Source organism: Crocodylus porosus, unplaced genomic scaffold (assembly GCF_001723895.1).
Source record: "Crocodylus porosus isolate Cpor-Errol unplaced genomic scaffold, CroPor_comp1, whole genome shotgun sequence".
NCBI lineage: Eukaryota > Metazoa > Chordata > Crocodylia > Crocodylidae > Crocodylus > Crocodylus porosus.
In genome coordinates this window covers 187,361,972-187,378,802 of record NW_017728906.1, presented here as the reverse complement: position 1 = coordinate 187,378,802, position 16,831 = coordinate 187,361,972, and the positions used below count along the sequence as shown (strand labels likewise).

At 44.4% G+C, this 16,831-nt stretch overlaps 1 long non-coding RNA gene across 1 annotated transcript in view; it reads left to right on the top strand.

Moving 5' to 3' along the window:
• The window catches only part of LOC109306373, a 1,945-nt gene extending 516 nt beyond the window's left edge, over window positions 1-1,429 (top strand). Inside the window, exon 2 of the long non-coding RNA XR_002099963.1 lies at window positions 1,235-1,429. This is a non-coding gene — a long non-coding RNA (uncharacterized LOC109306373). The remainder of the gene's footprint in view (window positions 1-1,234) is intronic.
• Window positions 1,430-16,831: the final 15,402 nt, after the last annotated feature.

Below are 16,831 nucleotides of genomic sequence, written 5' to 3'. Positions count from 1 at the left end.
ATTTAGAGGTATTCTGTTTACTTGTGTGCCTGTGTCTGACTGCATTGTATCGTTACTTTAATGAACTGATTCCTGGCATATGAGGGTGTCAGCCTGTCCATGCCGATCAATCCGGCTGGGTCAGACAAGTCACATTAATCTGTGTGTGTTTGTGTGTGACTGATTTGGTGACTGGAGGAACCCAGCCCCATTGAAACTGAGTCCAGCAAGATAGCTCCGTTAGGGGTGAGGACTTGCAGAAGGGAGAGATACAGATCTGTATAGAAAGACAGGTAACACAAGCAGCACATTGATAGAATTACAAAGACCCTAGAAACTTATTTCTAATAAATGAGCACACCGCAAAGTGGTGGGTAAATCTAGTAACAACACCCCCTGGAGATGGGGGAGGAAACAGAAGCCAGAGGATGAAGGGAGAGCCCAGAGACCCAGCTGCTCTTGCAGCTGGCGCAATGGGAAGAGCAGCTCCTGGGTGGAAACCCAGGGGCTGTAAATCAGTCTCTCTCAAGCCACATGGGGACCATGTTCTATTCTTTTCTGGTCATCTAAATGGCTACTTTTTTCATCATCTACAGGGCATTTTTGGTACTTAGGTGACTTGGGGAATTCTGTTCCTATATGTGTAACCCAACACGCATGGATGACTGTGTAGTTGTGCAGATCAAACATGTGTCCCTTGTGGACCTTAGATGTCTGAAAATTGGGTCAGCGGAAGGAATAGGAAACGGCCTTGTCTATTTGTAAGATGTCTTCATCATTGTGGCATGGACATGGTACTCTGTATAAGATTTGTCCTCCTAAGGATTCAGAACTATATTACATTTCCTCTTCCATTATGCTTTTCTTCTTGTATAATTTATACACTTTCATGTTAAAGATAAGATTTGTCAGCAATTATTTTTAACTCCCAAGTTTACATTGTACACATAAGAGCATGATCTCCCAGTGTGAACACACTTCCAGTTATTGTACAGACTTGGTTAAACTCCTACATGTTGCGTATGCAGCAGCCCTGCTAATAAGTTCCGTTGCTAAACATATTTCCTGCTGCTCATGTCCACAGAAGTCTCAAAGTTGATTTGTCATTTTACACAGTGCCTCACATTTACCGTAATTCTCTAGTCATATTCATTAGTTTGAACAAATGACATTATGCACAGTGAGAATTTGCTAACATAAAACATAATAGCATGCAAAAAACTGACAAAATAAATGCCTTATTTTTCACCACCAGATGACTGAGCCCACAGGGTGCTGAGTGCCATCAGTTCCCATGGACTTCACAGGCTAAAGCTCCCTTTTCAAACATACATTTAACAGATGAAATTCCTGGATCTCAGCTCAGTGATTAGTAGGGGCTTCATACAGATGTTACATATACGGGGGGTTGTATATGCCACAAAATTGGCCTTTAAAGCAGCTTTAATGATCTTTTGCACTGCTTTAATAGTGCTGCTGTTTACACTGCCAGGGAGTATTGAGTGTTTAATGACTTTGGGACATAGCAAAATAAAACATGTTCAAGGTGTTTTAGTTTGCCCCCTTACAGCTACTGCCCATTCAGGCAGGCTCCACTGAAGGGGAAAAAAAAAAGAAAGATGTGGTGATCCTAATTTTTTTTCTCCTCCTCAGAGCCTGCCTGCCTGCCTGAGCTGTGTGGGGGCCTGATGCTTCCCTGTGGGGCTGTGGTGCCCCCCAAGACTGCCTGGGCCAGGTGCCTGTGGGTGGGTGCCACCTGGGGGACACCACTGCCACCACGGAGGGAAGCACCACCCTGCCATCCCCCCACTGCTCCCCAAGTCAGGGATTGCTCAGCCCTCCGACAGCTTGCCCTCCTGCTGCCAAAGTTTCATACTGGCACCCATCATCACAGTACTGAGCATGTTCTATCAATGAATAACAATGGCAACATTGCTAATAAATTTTAAGGAGCCTCTGGCACTTCAGCCTTTCCTGGATAAAGTTATTTCTAAGGAAGGGTTTCTTAAGCTGGTTTGGTTAGCCTACTGACACCTTCCCTTGGCATGGTGAGGCATGCTCTGTTTGCAACTAATGCCAGAGCTGGTAAACTAGAGTACAGTGAACCCTGCAGACTGGCAAGGAAAAGCCCAAGTTCAAAAACCCCAAGGCAGAATAAATCTAATTTACAGTTTTCTGTAAGCAGCATAGTTGAAATCGGTGGCAAAAAGGACACACGTTCACCCTCTGGTGGAGAGCGCAGCTGACTGGGTTCTGCCGTTTTCAAGCCATTCTGTGCGCCAAACTTCTGTTATGGGTATAGACTAGTTTCCAATCAGTATACTGGTAAAAGTATGATGTTTGTACTTGACCCATATGTCTAATCAAAATATGAATCGGAGTAAAAAGCCACAGTTTTCCACACACCCTCTACATCTCCAGCTCTGTATGTTCCTTTCTGGTTTCTGTCCACATTTTGAAGCATTACTGACAAAGACCTGCACAAGACCTCCCATGAAAGGCAGTGTGGTCTAAAGAAATGAGAACTGAACTGGATCTTAGGACACTTGGAGTCTATTTTCAGGTTTGCCAAAGACCTGCCATGGGGGTTTGCTGTTTCATTTCAACTCTCCCTCCCTTGTCTTTCACTGCGTGTTTAGATTGTAAACTCTCTGAGACTGGGACTCCCCCATCTCTGTGTTTGTAACTGCCTAGCAGAAGGATAGGTGTCATGTCTGATAAGAGTGGGCTATTGTCTCACCTGAACCTGAGCTCCACTCACTGCCAGAACAAGGAGAGGATAAATCAGATCTGAGAGAGAATATTGGCCACTCTTATCTGCCCAGAAAGGACAAGTCAATGAATGTACATGAGTGCCTGCCACTATAATCCCACTATGAAGATGCTGACACCATAATAACCATAAAGTTTGGTAACTACCAAGGAAAACCGCTGCAACCTGCTGAAAACAGTGCGTACAATTTTGCATTCAATGTAAACTATAAGTTGGTCTCAACCATAGTTTAGTTACCCTTTCAACTGTTTCCTCAGTAGTAGACTGCACCATCTGCCGCACTGTTTGCCTACGTGTTTTGCTTCTTACACTGCTCCCCCCGCAGCAAACACAAGAGGAACAATGGAGACGATGCTTTTCAGTAAGCTCTCTCTCCCACCCACTTCCTTCCACTCCAGCCCAGAACCACACTGCACAACTGTTTCTCCAATTCTGTTGCATGCTCATTTCTTTAATTTCCCACTCCAAAGTCTACTGAAGCCTCCAGAAAAATTTAAGTCGTCTTTGGATCTGGCCTTTTTCCTTTACAAAGCCTTGTGAGACTAAGGACCAAATCTCACAGTCTTACTCATGCATAACCTGAATTTTCATTTGGGTGAACTGAAGCTTTTTGTGGGATTTCCCTCAGAGTGATCCAAATTTGCAGCTTCTGGTTTTCAGAGGTTTAAAATTAAGGAGCATGTCACCCCTGCTGTCACTGGGGAACACACTCCAGGTAAGGGGAGGGAGAAAACCTGAAGGAAAGCTGAGTGGGTGGACTGGGGACACCTGGGCAAATTAGAAGCAGACAGGTGGCATTGGGAAGTGCAGGGCTTGGCTCAGTGTCCAGTTCAGGCTATGCAACTAGTCACCAAATGTCTACTTCTGATAAATGTCTGAAGCAACAGAAAGCCCCAGACGGCAGAGAGTGTATTTTACATGATAACAGCATCTAAAAATGCTAATGGACTAATGGGACAGAAAGGGGAAGTTGAACTGGGAAAAGGGAGGGCTATATTTCTTAGGGGCAGCAGAGGAAGCAGGAGGCAGGTCTGTCTTCTCTCAGGCACTTAGAGGTACTGTAACTGTCATGTAATAAAACTGTCAAGAATTTGGAACATAGAGCTTGTATGTGATTTTTCTCATTGACTCTCTTAGCAATTATATGGTGCAAACGTTTCAGTGTATGACTGAAATCCTGGTGTTCAGTGGAGTTTCCTTTGCACTGTACCCAGGGATGTGCAGCAAAAAAGAGATGAAAGAACCAGGACTTGGGAACAGCATGGCTACCTTCACCTAATGATAGGTACATCCCAACTCTAGATCTCCATGATTACTAGCGCCATAGATCAGGGTGGCCAACCTGCAGCACAAGTGGCACAAGTTGCTTGGGCAGCCTTTTTGTGTGGCATGCAGCAGAACAGGGAGAGAGCAGGGAGCACAGAGACAGATAGGGCAGGGAGCAGAAAGCAAAGTAGCAGATCAGGTAGGAAGCACAAGGCTTGAAGCAGAAAGCAGATCAAGGGAAAGGGAATGGAGTGAAATTCAGAGTGGGTGAGGGGCTAATTTATGGCACACCTGCCAAAAAGTTTGGCCCCCACTGCTATAGATGGTGGTATCTAACATTTTATTTCCATCATTAAACTCTCAGACTACACTTATTTCCAACCTAACTGCTGTTTATCCCCTGGCAAGAAGCCCAGTTATTCATATAACCTACAGAAAGCAGCTGAGATGAGAAGAAATGAAAGCTCTATTATGCCGCACACTATAAATTCCTCTCCTGCATTTTATTGCAGATGCAAAGGTCCGTGAGAGGGGCTCACCCCTCCTTCAGAGGGGCATGGTCCTACCAAAGAATCAGAGAAAAATAGGGCTAGACCAGTGGTTCCCAAACTCCAACAGATTGTGCACCACTGATTTAAAGTGATACAACCTTAAGTACCACCAGCAATTTTATGTCATATAAAATAATTATAATAAATCTGTTACCGCGTACCACTGACAGGTTCTCTGTGTACCACTGGTGGTACCTGTCCCACAGATTGGGAACTGCTAAACTGGATGGAACCTCAGGATGTCACCCAATGCAACTTCAAGACAGCATCATCCCCGGGCAGATCCAGAAGGGGTGCAGAGGCATATTTACACTCCACTTTGGTTGGTGATGCATGCTCAGTGGGCTCTGCTGTGAACTCTACAGGCTCTATGAGCTCTCCAGCTGGTTGTGCAGGGTCTGCCCACAATCCCTGCTTTCAAGCAGCTCTGGAGCCCAGGAGGTGAGTACTTCTGCTGTTTGCTCTTCTTTCTCCCCTCTTAAAATCATCAACAGGGCAAAAGAGGGGCACTTATCCCCTGCTTTCATGCAGCTCCAGAGCCCAGGGGCTGCATACCACTCATTCCCACCTTTCTTCTGCTGAATTGGATGGGAGGGTGGGGAGAGGAAGAGTTAACAATGAGGGGTTAACAATGGCAACACTCACCCCCTGCACTGCAGAGTTGTTTGAAGGTACAGACTCTAGGCAGACCCCCATGGTGATGGGCTTATAAACTGCCAGCACATGTAAACTCCAAACAGGAGCTACGCTGAGAGCTCACTGGCATCCAGGATCAGGAGCCCCTTTGGCAGTGTAGCCCCTGCTGTCTTCACTCTGCTTCCACCACTCAACCAAAGTGGCTGTGGTTGCATCCCCCATGATCTTGGTTCTGCCCATGATTATCCCTCCTAAAACATTCCAGGCAAGTCCTCATGTATCCTGCATTTCAAAACTGGGGAGCCTGTCCCAGTGCTTAACTAGCTTTATAGTTAGAAAGTTCTTCTCCATATCCAGCCTATGTTTCCTTTATTGAAATGTAAGACCATTGCTGCTTATCCGGCCCTTTGAGTCAGTAGAGATTGCTTTGCTATTACAATCAAAGTTCTGTGAAGCTGTTCCAACTAATCCTTCCACTATTCCATAGAGATGTGCTTAATATAACTGATGCATGCATATCACCTCCACTGGTTACTGTCAGTTCCAAGGAGACAGAGCTAAGAACACATACGCTTGTGCCTTTCCCCTATAACTTCTGGTTTTCAGAGGTTTGAACTTGAACCTCTGTAACTCTTCATTTCTGGAAGTTTGAGTGTTACTGACCTAAACACAAGATACCACCGGGTAGTCTGGACTGTGTGTTAATGATATTTTTTATAACTGAAGTGACTTGTTGTCCCAGATCCTCAGCTGCTATACATCAGTGTGGCTTCATTAAAATTATTAGATGTATATCAAGCTACAACACCTAAGAATTTGTCCCATTAGGCACTTTACTCAAATTCAAGCTGTGACTCATTGGCAGAGCCAGGTACAAAACCTCTTAGTTGTTGCTCTCTATCCTGTTCCCCAATAAATTGCAAATGTGCAAAATGGATTTTTATTCAATGGCCAACTTTCCAGTCCTTTGCAACATTTTAGGATATGTTTTCATTCCCACAAAAAGAAATAGAATGACAGGATCATAGGAAAGTAGGGCTGAAAGATACCTTACGAGGTCATCTAGTCCAGCCCCCTGCTCAAGGCAGGATCATCCCTGACTAAAACGTCCCACCCAAGTGTCTATCCATCCAGCTCCTAAAAATATCCAGGAACAGAAATTCCATAATGTCTCTAGGTAGCTTGCTCCAATGTTTGCCCACCCTCGTAATCAGAAAGTTCTTCCTAATCTCCATCCTACATTTCCTCTTAAATTTAAGAATTTATTTGTTATTACAAAACAGTGATCCAGATTGACAAGCTTGGAAAAGCTTGAAGAGGAGAAAATAAATTCCAAGGTCCAGAACTTCAGTTGGTATTAATGGCAGAGCCAACAGAGCTGGAACTTATATTAGTTGAGGACCTAACCCCATATCAATGAACCATTACAAAGTTTCCATTTAGTCATATGTTAAAAGAGCATAGGGATTTTTGGTACCCAGAGTTTACAGGTGCTTTCTGATCTGTATGGTCTCCAGTCCAATACACTTTATAGTGCCCTCTTTTAAACACTCACACCTACCCCTCCCCAACCATACACACCTCCCCACCACACACACCCGTCCTCTATTTCTCCCTTCATCAATGAAGCGATTCTAATGGGGATCCCTTTGGCAGCACCTGCCCTTTATTATCATCATCAAAGTAGAGAAAAAGCTACAAATCAATATTGCTTTTGAGTTTAACGCCAATCTGGCTGTTTCTCTCATTTAAGTTATTTAGAGTAAATTATGTAAAATGGCTTTATTTTAAGCATTTTATGAAATGTGCTGGATAAATCCTACAATGTACATTCACGAATTATTAGCTCTGTAAACTGAGTGAATAGTGGGAGGAAGGGGAAGTTTAATGAATAATGCATTCAAACACCATTGCAGAATGTGTGGAATAAATTATGCAACAAATAGTCTTCAACCCGTTCTATTTTTAATACCACAGCATGGCTCACTTGTGCCATTAAACCCCATCTAACAGCAGGAAGCAGTGAGGAGGTTCATTCATCCAACAGGAAGCTCATTTGCTCTGGGAGAGCAAAGCCACTGTTTCAACTATGGGCAGATCTAGGATTTTTTTAAGCAGAGAGAGGTGAAGATGTGGTGCACCATCACATATAAACACAAGACATATTTTTCTCTAGTTAAAAACAAATTAGAGGCTTTACTAATATTGTACAGCCTAGGGCTGTATCATTCAGTTTAAGATCAAAGCAGAAACAAATATAACTTTATTGGAATGTGCATTAATTATGTATAAAATAAAACAAACTAGACAAAATAATCAAAAGATGTTGTTTCATTCATCCTAGTGATTAGAATTAAGTGTCCGTCTTTTTTCAGATTTATAAAACAAAAGTTTAGGCTTCTTGAGCACCTTGACAGTGTATCCAACGCTTTATTGGAAATTATTTCCACACCTGAATTATTGTTTTTAGCTATAGTTAAAGGTGCAAGACTTCAGACTTAAACAGGCTGTGAAATTTGAATTACATTACCAGAAGCAGCAAACACACAGCAGAATTGCAGGATAGCTTGATTAGTGGAACATCAAGACGATTAAAGAGAGAGAGGGCTGTTAAGACCTTTGGAATTAAGTTTAGAAGGTTTAAAACTTTGGGTGGAGTAGGAAACAAAAGGGGATGTAGAAGTGTCACTGCCCCCTCCCCTGGCTTATCTGCTACTGGTTTGACACTTTTCTGAAGAGTCTATATCCTGCAGTGGCACCAGTTCAAGGAGGCGTAAGAACTATGCTTCTCCTCTTGTTTCCATTTCCAATCCTGCCCAGAGATCAACACTATATTATAAAATCAATTAAGATTCATTTTTATTACATTTCCATTTCTCCTTAGTTCTTGAATAATAGGAAAGCAGGATTGGAAAGGGAGTTCACAAGGTTGTCTAGTCTAGCACCCTGCTCAAGAGAAGATCATCCTTGACTAAATCATCACAGCCAAGTGTCTTGAATACTTCCAGGGACTGAGATTTCATAATGTTTCTAGGTAGCCTATTCCAATTCTTGACCAGCCTCATAGTCAGAATGCTCCTTCTAATCTCCAACCTAAATTTCTGCAGTTTGAGGCCGGTGCTTCTAATCCTATCCCCTATGGCCACACAGAAAAGCCCATTTCTGAAGACAAAGTTGGTATCTTAGAACTCTAATTTAACATCTTAACTTTTCCCTGAATACTACAAAAAAGATCATGACTCTTACCCTGCTTCCCAGCCCAGGGAACAAGTATAGTTAATTTAATATTAAGCTGCAACATAGACGTCAAAACAGAGCTAAGATGTTTCTTATGAGCACATGCATGTTTGCATGTAATATTTTCATGCACCACATGTCTAAGTGACACTTAAGTAACTCATCTGTATATGCACATGAAAAACTGGTTTCATCAGTCCTGGTTGCTTTTTTATAGTAGCCTAAACACATACAGCAAGCTTACCTAAACTATTTACTGAACTAATCCTAATTTATTCCTATATCACCAAAACAATGACACAACGTCAGAATCTAATGAACAAAGGAGTTGAAGAACAAGTAGACTGCTTGTTGTTCCACCTCTTTGCCTAGGCTGAAGTTAGAAGTAGCTGACAGGTGGCTGCCCCTGTCCTGTCCCTTTAATGCAGTAGTTTCCAACCTTTTTAAGCAGGAGATCACCTTTGGCATTTAAAAGCAACCCAAAATCTACTCTGCGCTGCTGCCCCCTGCCCCCCCGCCAGCAGGTAAGTCTGTGGGGAGGGAAGGGGAGGGAAGACTGAAGCAAAGGGAGAAAAAAATTATTTGGGGGCACACCTCCCCAGCAGATAAGTCCCATCCAGCTGGGGCTCCACTCAACTCACCCCTGCTCCTGCTTCTACAGCACTGTCCCTCACTACAGGGGCCTCAATCAAGCCCCTGCCCCTTCCCTCCCCCCATGGACTGACCTGCTGCGCTAGAGCGCACACATGCATTCACACGGGCACTCAGCCCCCACTTCCCTTCCCAGCCTCAGTTTGACTCCAAGAGGCTCCGAGATCTACCGGTGGATCGAGATCCATTGGTTAGTGACCACTGCTTTAATGGCTTCAAAGAGAGGTAAATCTAGTGCACAGGCAGGGAATATAGGGTACCGATGATCAGAAAAACTCTGATGCCAAGGGCACAAGAACACCCAAGAGTGAAGTACAAAGAGGCCATTGCTTAAAGAAGAAGAAATGGTTACAGATAGATGGAGAAAAAAAGCAGCAGAGACAATATTGGTCAGCATAGCAAGCAGCTATCACAGCTCCTTGGCTGCCTACTACTGTTAATTTTTTTGTTGGCATGATGGCAAAGGACAGTTTTAACAAGTGATATACAAAAGGGCAATACAGTACCTTTGATGTTGACAGGGTGCTCCTCCCAAGCTTTGATAATATAGCAATGCCTTAGGCACAGAGAATAGATTAGATAGATTCAGATGATTTATATTGCGCTGGTGAATGCAATATCTCAGATGCTCAGGAGAGATGTAAATCTGGCAAGAACAAAATTCATTAAAATTAAAGAAATATTATGCCACTGCTTATGATTTCAAGTCATGAGACAAACAGCTGTTCAGCTAGTCTTGACAGGAGCCAGGTCTGTTTTCTGTTTAGATTTTGAAATGTACTGTAACCGACACACAATGCAATAAAGTATCTCTGAAGCTTCAGTGATTCTATTTACCATTCTGGCAAGAGGGAATTCAATGCATCTTACTACCCTGGGGGACAGTATTTTGTACACAGCCTCTCTTAGAATTTGTTCTGGGTTTTGTTTCTCTACTGTGGATACTTTTTAATGAAAGGTCTGAAATCACCGCACAGTTGCCTGTGGCACTGGATAAAGATCATGCTGCATGTCATAAGGACTAACAATTTGCTAAAAGAGGGTTAAACATATTTTAATGTGAGGATTAGTTGACTATGTCTCTGTTTGACTTCTGGGCTGTTTTTGTTGGTTTCATAGATTTCATAGACATTGGGGCTGGAAAGGGCCTTGAAGATCATCAAGTCCAGCTCCCTGCCCCAGGGGCAGGAAGTCAGCTAGGGTCAAAGGATCCCAGCAAGATAATCAACCAAACGTTTCCTGAATGAATCCAGAGTAGGTTCCTGCACCACTTCCGGAGGCAGTCTATTCCAGGTCTTGGGGCCCAGACAGTAAAGAAGTTTTTCTTTATGTCCAGTCTAAAATGGTCTTGGAGGGTCCTCGGGCCTGCACTGTTCAATTTCTTTATTAGTGACTTGGACGAGGGGGTGAAAAGCACCCTGTTGAAATTCACTGATGACACCAAGATTTGGGGTGAGGTGGGCGTGCTAGAAGGGAGGGACAGGATACAGCTGGACCTGGACAGGTTACAGGGGTGGGCGAATGAGAATAGGATAGGTTTCAATACTGATAGTGCAGGGTGCTGCACTTGGGCGGTAAGAACCAGCAGCATACCTATCGGCTGGGGAACTCCCTTCTCAAAAGCACAGTGGCAGAAAGAAATCTTGAAGTAATTATTCAGTCCATGATGAACATGGGCCGACAACGTGAGAATGCGGTCAGTAAGGCTAACCACAATTGTAGCAGCACAGAGTCCTAGGGGTGGCCGTAATCTCCCCTAGTGCCCCCTACCATACCAAGTTGGTGTTAAAGCACCCTCACATCTCGCCCACCACATCTTTGATGTTAACAATGTTTAAGGGAGGCTACCCTTAGTCCTCTCTGACATGGTGCTCTGATGTATCCCAGTCTTAGTTCCATCTTGGGTGACTCGGTGCACCCCAGCCTTATGGGCTATGCGTGGCTCCAACCACCCCTGTACCACGCCCCAAGCCTCGCAGATGTACCAGACATTGTTTGGTTGATTTCCCTCTCTATGCCCCACTGGCGCTGTCTGGCTTGCCTCGCAGCCTGCACCTCCACTGGCGCACTCTGGCTTGTCCCCTTTTTGGGGCTTCTCACAACTGCCTGCAATGGAGCTTCTCTCCTTAGGGCTCAGGCGGCTTCGGCCTTACCTGGCCCCCTCTCAATCGTCTGCTCTCCTTCTCAGGGCTGGGGTCAGTGCACCCCTGAATGTTGTGCCTTCTGGCACCAGGGTCCCTATGCTACCATGGAGCCCCTATGAGGTCTTCTCCAACCCCTAATAGTCTCACTCAGTCCTCCAGTCAAAACAGCAAACACAAAAACATAAAAACACAAAAGCCCTGGGCTAGAACATAAAAACTAAGCCATCCGGCCAAGCAACATTCAGTCTCTACTGAGAAATACTCCAACCCACAGCAGCGATCCGGGATGCTCATGCAGTCGGGCTTCTCCCCTCTGTCTGCACTGGCCGAGCTCCCGCTCCCTTGGCTGCCAGGTGGGAACTGTCCTCCTGGCCTCACGCCTGGGGCTTAAGAAGGGCCAAGCCCTACCCCTTCCTGTCAGCTGGCTCCACCAGGCGTGAGGCTCCACAGCACCTGTGACTCTGGCTGCCCTAGTGACTGGCAGCTGAGCCTCCCACTTCTTGCCACTTGGGGTCTCTCCTGAGCCATTTTCTGTTCTTAGGCGGAGGGCACCTGAGTGCTCTGCCACACACACCTTGTCATACATCCACAGATGCATCACGAGCAGGTCCAAGAAGGTGATTCCCCATCTATGCGACATTGGTCAAACCACAGTTGGAGTACTGCATCCAGTTCTGGGCACCGTGCTTTAGGAGGGATGTGGCTAGCTTTGAGAGGGTCCAGAGGATGGCCACTCACATGATCTGGGGACAGCAGGGCAGACTCTATGAGGAGAGGATATGGGACCTGAATCTGTTCAGCCTTCACAAGAGAAGTCTGAGAGGGGACCTGGTGTCCGTCTCTAAACTTACCAGGGGGGCCCAGCAGGGAATGGGAGAGACCCTGTTCCCCCAAGCACCTCTCGGAGTAACAAGGAATAACGGCCATAAGTTGTTTGAGAGTACGTTCAGGCTGTACATTAGAAAGCACTACTTCACAGTCAGGATGGCTAGGATCTGGAAGCAACTTCTAAGGGAGGTGGTGCTCGCTCCTACCTTGGGGGTCTTTAAGCAGATGCTTGACAGTTACCTAGCTGGGGTCATATGAGCCCAGTATTCTCTCCTGCCCCTGGCAGGCGGTCGGACTTGAAGATCTATTTAGGTCCCTTCCGACCCTACATCTATGAATCTATGAGTTGAAGACTGTTGGTCCTTGTTTTTCCTTGGGGCGCTCTGGTGAACAGATGTTTTCCCACATCCTGATGTACATCCCTTGCGTACTTATAGGCAGCCACCAGGTCACCCCTGAGCCTGCACTTTTCCAGGCTGAAGAGTCCCATGGCTCCAAGCCTCTCTTCATAAGGCCTGTTCTCTTGTCCTCTGATCGTGAGCATGGCTCTCCTTTGGACCCTCTCACGCTTCTCGACATCCTTCTTGAATTGCGGAGACCAGAATTGGATGCAGTACTCCAGCTGCAGCCTCACCAAGGCCAAGTACCGTGGGAGGATGACATCCTGGGATTTACTTGAGAAGAATCTATGGATACAAGCCAGAGTTTTGTTTGCTTTACCAGCTGCAACACTGCATTGGTGGCTAATGTTTATCTTGTGCTCAATCATGACCCCAAGTCTCTTTTAGCCGTGGTGCTATTGAGCGTAGCACTGTTGAGCAAATAAGTATGCTGCGTGGTTTTTTTCCTGAGGTGGAATACCTTGCATTTTTCAGTATTGAATGTCATCAAGTTTATATCCGCCCACTTTCTAAGTGTATCCAAGTCAGCCTGGATCACTAGCCTATCCTCAGGTGTGGATGCTATGCCCCAAAGTTTCGTGTCATGGGTGAACTTGGCCAGTATGCTTCTGACACCAATGTCCACATGATTGATAAAGATGTTGAAGAGAACCGGTCCAAGGACAGAGCCTTGGAGGACACTGCTGGTCACGGCACACCATAATGATTTGTTTCCATCAACGACTATTCTGTGGGTCCAATTTCAGAGCCAATTTCCCAGCCATTGGACAGTGGTGTAGCCAAGGACATGGTTGGCCAATTTTTTTCTATGAGGAGATCATGGTACACCAGATGAAAGTCTTTATTAAAGTCCAGATATATGATGTCAATCTCTTTTCCCTTGTGCAGGTGATATGTCACCTGGTCACAGAAGAAGATGAGATTGGTCAGGCAAGACCTACCCCTGATAAACCCATGCTGGCTATCCCTCAGGATGTTGCTATCAGCCAGCTCATCAAGAAGGGTCTCCTTGATAATTTTCTCCAGAATCTTACTGGGATTGAGATCAAGCTGATTGGCCTGTAATTCCTGGGATCTACTTTCTGCCCTTTCTTGAAGATGGGTACCACAATCGCCTTCTTCCAGACTTCAGGTACTTCACCTGAGTACCACAAATTTTTTAATATTTTTGCCAATGGGCTATGACTCCTGCCAGCTCCTTGATTACTCTAGGGTGTAATCTGTCAGGACCTGCTGACTTGAAGGTGTCCAGCCTCTCCAGGTGTTCCTTTACAAGGTCTACACTGATGCTGGGTATAAGTACGCCCTCACCCTGGCTATCCTGCATCATGCTAGGTAGGGCAGTCCCTTTAGGCTGATGAAAGACCGACGTGCAGTACCCATTAAGCAGGTTGACTTTTTCCTGGGTGTCGGTTATCAGTTGTCCCATTTGGTTCAGCAGGGGTCCGATGTTACCCATGGGTTTTTTTTTTCTGACTCCCTACATATCTGAAAAAGGACTTTTTATTATCCTTGATATGTGATTCTAGATGGAGCTTCGTTGCAGCCTTGGCTTTTCTGATCTGCTCCCTACAGGTACAGACCAGTGCTGACTACTCCTCCTTGGTGGCGATTCCAGCCTTCTATCCTTTATAAGTCTCTCTTTTTAGGTGAAGGAGGTCCTCGAGTTCCCTGCTGAGCCAAGGGGGTTGCTGTGCCCTTTTGCTACCCTTCTTCCGAGATGGGAGGGACAACACTTGTGCTGTTGGGATCACTCCCTTAAGGAGCAACCACTCCCCTTGGAATCCTCTTCCTGTTGATTCGTGGTCCCTTATGGCCTTGACAATGAGCCTCCTGAGCTTATCAAAGCCAGTTTTCCTATAGTCAAGGTCTTCTGCATTACTGACTGACTTGCCAGCTTTGCAATGGATAGTAAAGATGATCAGCTTGTGGTCACTATCACCCAGCTTTCCATCGATTATTAGGTCACTTACTAGATCATCCCTTTTGGCCAGTACCAGATCCAGCAACTCTGGAAGTTAGGGCCTTCCTGGAACATGCAGTGTTGACAAAAATATCTATTTGATGAGTTGATGATAAGGATGAAAACCAAATCCTTTTGCCTTATGTTTCTGCATAATGCAAAACAGACATCTGAGATGCTGAAGGATCATGCAAAAGTTAGCTAGTACGGCTGGACAATTCTTTTTTCTTGGACAATTTTGACTATTTTGCCAAATAATTAAATACTGTGATATTTCACCTACAAACCACAGTTTGATTTGCTACAGGGCTCAGGGGAATTGCAAACAGGGTTCCCTAATCTAACTGCATCGTCTGTCATGCATCACATTCTCCACTCTGGTATATCATCAGGATCCAAACACATCACGCACCTGGAGATGTGTAGTCCATCAAGGACTCTCACCCACAGAAGAGAATGGAGACATGAAGCAATCAAACTACGATTCCCATGATGCACCATCACAGCAGATCCCTTTTGGATCTTTGGATGATATGTTTCAGTTTCAGGCATTCAGTTTTTAATTGGAAAAAGAAATCAAAAGTTTAAAAAAAAAATTAAAAAAGCACACGCACACACAGTTACTTTAAGTGAAAACTGTGGTTTACATCAAGAATAGATCTGATGGAAAACTTTAAGCCAGATCCACTAGGCAACAGGCTCTGAAGCCCACAATCCAGGTCTCCCCGCCTCACTGTGCAGCCATCAAAATCTGATGTCCAGCACCTTTAATTCGAGAGTACACTCGCCTTACTTGCACACCAACCGGATTTGAAGAACACACTCTGCGTTTCCCAAACAGAGATCATGGTGTGGGTAAGTCCAGCTGGATTTCTAGACTAGTTCTTTGAAAAGGCCACCTCCTTTCGGGTGTGAATCTTCAACGCCAGCTACCCCCGTCTTCAGTTCACTCCAGCATTTTGAATTCTACTAGGCAGTTTTGGAAGACATCTGAGAGCACATATTCCCTGGTTTCTAGTTTTGGAGTAACTGAGGCAGAGTCTACAAACACTGACTGGAACCTACCAAGCCTGTCATCTTCTGCTTTGCAGCCTAGGGATTGATGGATACTAAATGCATATGAAAATACAGTGCTGTGATAGACACAAGAGTTCATAGTAAAATAATCCCTGCCCCAGAGACCAGAGTTCACAGAGATAACCCCTGCCCCAGAGACTTTACAATAGACAAGACAAATGAATGGCAGGAGAAGAAGAAATCATAAATGCCCCTTTTCATCTCTTCCCTTCAGTTCAATCTGGCATATGTAGAAGTGAACTTGGTTTAATTGGGGTTTGGAACACTGGTGTTGTACTATAATTAAGTATCATAATGCCTCTTTTATTTATGAATAATGGCTGAAGTCTAGTCTGTCAGGTACAGATTACAAATATATGAAAAATTGTTAAACAGATATGTTTATGACTGACATCTGGGCACTTAATACATTGCATCTATCCAGAACTAATTATATATTATCCAGAAGACTGAAAACTCCAAAACTCTCCTGGTCTCACAGATTAGCAATACCCATTCTATAATGGGGAGAATGGGAAGTTCATTTAATATGTTGTCATTTCTGATTTTGAGCTTTGATTGTTAAGCCTGCTTAACCAAGTCCTCAGGTTAAATATAAAAATCATTACATCATTTAACACTCTGACTTAGACAAAAAAAAAATCAAGAAATTCAAAGTTAGAGCTGGCATCGCTTCCATAAAATTTTCTCAAAGATAAATAATTACTATTGAGTTTCAGAAGGTTTTTCTGCTTGCCTTCCCTTCATACACTGACACCAGAGGGACCACATTCACAAACATGTGCATGTGTGCACACACACGCACGCAAAGCAGAACAGAAGAGAACAATTAGGTTTTAGTGTGCCATAAAAACAAGCAGTGCCAGTCTTCAGAACATGTAGCTGCCGACGTCACCAGCTGAGGGAGTAGGGCATGTCTGTCCTATAAACCATAGGCCATGCTCTGCATTCAGAGAGGCTCACACACAAATCACAGTTACTCGGAGATGCACAAGAAAATCCTAAAACAGATTTTTAACCTAGAAATTAGATGAAGGGCAGGTTTTATCCATTGGTCTACAACTCCTGCAAATACATTTTCTAGTGTTTTTGTTTAAATCTATTAAGAGAAAGGGTTTTCATTATTTCCCTTGGTAGCATATTCCACAATTTCAATTAGGTCATTCTTCTTGCTATTTCACATAATTTTTTTCACCCTTAATTTCATCCCAGACTTTATACTGCTTCAAGTAATTCTCTTTCCTTGGTTTTCTACAGGCATTAAAGACACATATACTTACCATTCCCTGCATCTTACCATGCAAACCATCATTAGTGCTATTATA